We start from the raw sequence: 5080 nt of genomic DNA, 5'->3' as shown, positions 1-5080 counted from the left end.
GGATGTCACGTGCTCCTGGTGTCTCCGATTACCTGGGAAGATGTCCCATGAAAAGTGCAGCAACATTCAATGTAGCATCACTCAAAGGAGATGGAGGTTTAAGTGACCATGACCTGGTGTCTGTCCACAGAATCTGAAATGCAACACCAAAAATATATATTGTTGTTGTTGTTTTTGTTGTTGTTGTTAGGTGCTTTTGAATCAAGTATGACTTGGAGAAACCCTTGTGAAGGTCAGATAGGAGCTCTGTCCTGTCCTGTTCCATCTCTCACCGTCTCTGACAGGGTCCAGCCCATGGCTGTGGTCACTCTGTCCATCCATCTCATGGAGGGTCTTCCTCTCCTTCGCTGACTGTCCACTCGTCCCAGTGCCATATCCTTCTCTGAGGAAAACCCCTCCTAGCAACATGCACAAAGGATGTGAGATGAAGTCTCATCATTCTTACCTCCAAAGAGCACTCCAATTGCATCCTCTCCAAGACATACCTGTCTGTCTTCTTGGCCATGCATGGGATGGTCCGTGCTCTTCTCCCATACCACAGCTCAAAGGCCTTGATTCTTCTTCGGTAAACTAAGTCATTTGAAAGACCATGGCCTGGATCAGACTCACCTTACTCCTCAAGCTGACATCACTGCTCCTCAATATTGTGGAGGGGTCCCTGAATGCAGAATTTCCCAGTGCAAATGTGTCTCCTTATTTCCTGACTGTGTGTTAATTGTGGATCCAAGTATGATGAAGGTGGTGAAAGATTCAGTTTCCTCTCTATCCGTCGGGACGTGGCCGATGGGTCCAGTGGTCAGAAGCTTTGTTTTCCTAGCAGTCCATGGTACCCTTAATACTCTTCACCAGGACCACAGCTCAAAGGCATCAATTCTCCTTCTATCCTCCCTAGTCATTGTGCAATTCTCTGATGCATAACAAGTGATAGCAAAGACCATGGCCTGTATCAAATGCACCTTAGTCTCCAGAGAGACACCATTGCTCTTCAGTACTTTGGAGAGGTCCCTAACAACAGACTTTCCCATCACCATACTTTTTTTTTTTATTTCCTGGCTACTGGTGCCAAAAGTGTTGATTGTGGAGCCAAGCAAACTAAAGTCGTGAACAATCTCAGTCTCTTCACCATCCATCCTGATGCTGCCAATTGGCCCAGTGGTGAGAATCTTTGTCTTCTTGACATTAAGCCTCAATCCATATTGGAGGCTGCAGTCCCTGACCCTCTGCAGCAAGCGCTTCAGGTCCTCCTCAGTTTCAGCAAGCAGGGTTGTGTCATCTGCATAACGCAGGTTGTGGATAGATCTTCCATCAAACTTGATATGAGGTGATATAAATGAAAATGTAAAAATACATGAAACACGCAAGCCTTAATTGGCCTGGACCCAGAAGCATCGTCTGGTGCCTGTCTCCCATCACGGACTCTGCTCAATGTGGTTGCTGGGTGCAGGGACTTGTGGACAGCAGATATGAATCCTGTCCAGTCCTGTGCTGTCCAGTTTCTCTTTTTGCCACCAGGACTGGGTCAAGAAAGGTCTGAATGGACACAGTGTCAAGACGGATGCAGCTGGAGTGTCAGAAGACCCAACAATGCAGGGCTATTGAATTTGAACCATCCATTTCATGGTTTGCAACCTGACACACGAGGCCACCAGGGTTCACTGCCCATGGATTTGGGGAGTAGGAATAATTGATTGCATGGTGAAAATCCCATGAAAGTGGGATGATTTCCATGATTGACCAGGTCTCTTGATACCTCTCTAAGGTATTTGTAAGACTGTAGTTCAAAGAGCTGATGTGTCGTGAAGCTGCTCTGCTCCCTGGAAGCAAAGATGGTGAACAAAGCTTCATCTCTGGTCCTTCAGACACGGACATGTACATAGGAGAAGGTACACTTTGGAAAGGGACATCAGGCGTGGAGAGCTGGACAGTCAGCGACGGAGAAGGAGGTGGAGGTGAGTGGGAAGCCCTGGACACTTTGAGTCAGAGCTCAAGAATGCATCAACTTTCAAGGCTTGAATGACGAATTATTCTCTATATCTGTGTCCACCCAAAGAACATCAGTCGTCAGGCTTCCCGAGTCCTGTTTGCTCTGTGTCCTGTAAGTCATGGTGCCCTGGTGCAGTGGACGCTGGGCATCATTGATTCAGCTCCCCGTAAACGACAGTCACCATCCGGCTCAGGCCTTCGCCGTCGTGATCACCTCACTCCCGGAGGGACGTGTCAGAGGCCAAGGAGACCCTTGCCGTGATGGACACCCTACAGCCTCTGCTGACCCTCCTCCGTATCCAGTGTCATGTCTGTTTCCAAGGACTGGTTCCTTTCCTGACCACAAAGGGTGTGACGTGAAGCTTCCCCCACCTGGCGTCCAAGCGGCACGATGGACCCATGACTTCCAGGATGCATATGTGTGTTCTTCCAAACTCAGTGCGTTTCGGTCCCACCTTACACAGTGCAGGTGACATGGGGACCACAGACCAGGCATCAATGACACGTGAAAGGTGAGGTCAAGGTGGGATTCACATCAATGTGACCACAGACCAGGCGTCAATGACACATGAAAGGTGAAGTCAAGGTGGGATTCATATCAATGCAACCACAGACCAGGCATCAATGACACGTGAAAGGTGAGGTCAAGGTGGGATTCACGTCAATGGGACCACAGACCAGGCATCAATGACACATGAAAGGTGAGGTCAAGGTGGGATTCACATCAATGCGACCACAGACCAGGCATCAAAGAAACATGAAAAATGCAGGTCAAGGTGGGATTCACACCAACGCGACCACAGACCAGGCATCAAAGAAACATGAAAGGTGAGGTCAAGGTGGGGTTCACATCCCAACAGACTAGGCATCAATGACACGTGAAAGGTGAGGTCAAGGTGGGATTCACATCCATGGGACCCACAGACTACGCATCAAAGAAACATGAAAGGTGAGGTCAAGGTGGGGTTCACATCCCAACAGACTAGGCATCAATGACACGTGAAAGGTGGAGGTCAAAGAGGGATTCACATCAATGCAACCACAGACCAGCCATCAGTGACATGTGGACGCCAAGATTGGCATCTTCCCGCAGCTCTGTCACTTCACCCGTCCGTCTCTTCTTGACCCTTCAACCAACAGGAATCTAGTGACCACCCCAGCTCATGCCTCATTACTGCGAATTACAACAACGATTTATTTTTTTCTTAGAGGAATCTCTCCTCACACACGCCAGTCCCCGGAGAAAGACGTCATGAGCGGCCATCTATCAGACGGGATGAGATTGTCCGTGTTTTCCCCCCAAGAACAGCTGGTGGATTTGAACTTCACGCCTTTGGGATCTGGGCACAGCCGGTTACCACCAGGCCTTCAGGGCTCCGGATGCTTCTGTGGATTACTGATTCTCCTGTCCTGTGGGGGAGGCGTGGAAATTGTCTAAATGCTAGTGAATTTGGGATTTTCTTTTTGTATGTTTTTAATTTGCTTGTATTTGCTTGTTTGACAGTGAGCGTCCCATTACCAGGCTTTTCTTACGTGTCACCATTGCGCTTTTTTTACTGTCCAACCTTGCCAACCCCGCCTCCACTAGGAACCTCTTGTGGAAGTAAAACTCAACACCTATCATGAGATTCTTGAAAATAAGGACTGGAGGGGGGGAAAGGGGACTGCCTCAGGTCTCTGATGGGGCCCTGCGCCTGGAGCTCCCCCAGTTCCCTGTGTGTCCCGTGTCTCTGGGTAAGTTTCGTCGTTCCAGGGTCATTACAGAGACCCAGGTGGTCCGGATCCCCCTACAGGTGCCAGTGTCCCTGGACGCCCCTCCCAGAAGGCCTTCTTGGGGTCACAGCGCGCGGTGAGTAGAGAGGTGGGTGGAGAGCTGCCCTGCGCCATGCGCCTCCTCTCCAAAGCCTCACCGGTGCCTGAGCGCAAGCTGGCTGCCTTCTCACCGAAGCTCCAGGCCCTGCCTCCTCCCCCTTCCCCACCCCCAGCTCCCCCTTTCTACCCACCCCCACCCCCTACATACACACAATACACCCACCCACCCCCCGCCCCGCACGCGTCCATCTCCAGGAACAAATACGATTTCTGATTGAACACCGCTTTATTTGCCAGTTCTCTGGTCGCGCGTCTCATCTCGCCCCGCGTTCCAGGGCTTTGTGGTTAAATTATGTATTAGGGTCAATGTCAAAACACAGGAAGATGTGTAACCTTCGGGGAGGCGGCTTTTATTGCTGATTACCGTGACGGGCGGGCTGCTGTCAGGAGCAAGGGGAGGGGGGCCCTCGCGCGCCCGGCCCCCGGCCCTACAAAGGCTTCGCGCAGAAGTCTCCCAGGACGCAGCCGGGATGCGTTTACCCACAGAAGCCGCCGCTTGAAAGGCCTGGCGCCCGGGCTTCCATCTGAAAGCTGTCAGGCCCAGCGATGCCAAGCATCAAACGCGCGCGCAGCAGCCGCCGCCGCCGCACCCGGGACGTGGAGCGCGTGTCAGGGACCCGCTTGCGCGCTGACATCTCCGGAAAAAACCTTGGCGAGATGAAGGAAAGCTGGCAGGGCTGGGAGCCCCTGGCTGCCCCTCGCACACCCTCCCCTCCTACACACACACACACACACACACACACACACACACACACACACACACACTATAATCATCCTAAGACGGCACGCGCTCCGCCCCAAGTTTGCGCCTGACAGCGTGGCCCGTGGAGAGACTCTGAGCGCACGGAGGAGTCCAGAGGCGCACGGAGGCCCCAGGCCCGGGGAAGGGGCTGGATGCGGGGAGGCCCTTGGCCCCAGCACCGACAGGACTTAACTTAACGCTCGAGCTGTGTATCGATTTTGCATCTTGCCTTTTTCTCCTCGACAAGCATTTGTCAACATGAGTTCGCATTAGCTCCTGTGTTTGTCTGCGCCAGGGTCTTGGCTCAGGGAGGAGGAGGGGGAGGGACAGGAGGGGGAACAGGAGGAGGGGGAGGAGGAGGAAGAGAAGGAGCAGGAGGGGAAGGAGGAAGAGGAAGAGAAGGAAGAGGAGGAGGAAGAGGGGGAAGAAGAGGAGGGGAGGAAGAGGAGGAGGACAAGGAGGAGAAGTGGGAAGAAAGGAGGA

General features: G+C 52.5%; 1 pseudogene; it reads right to left on the bottom strand.

Moving 5' to 3' along the window:
* Positions 1-4490, bottom strand: part of LOC102863907 — a 31652-nt pseudogene extending 27162 nt beyond the window's left edge.
* Positions 4491-5080: the final 590 nt, after the last annotated feature.

This window comes from Elephantulus edwardii, unplaced genomic scaffold, assembly GCF_000299155.1.
Source record: "Elephantulus edwardii isolate Elephantulus edwardi_28Jun2011 unplaced genomic scaffold, EleEdw1.0 scaffold00490, whole genome shotgun sequence".
Classification (NCBI taxonomy): Eukaryota; Metazoa; Chordata; class Mammalia; order Macroscelidea; family Macroscelididae; genus Elephantulus; species Elephantulus edwardii.
Note: the sequence above shows the minus strand (reverse complement) of the source record. Positions and strands in the feature narration are given on the sequence as shown.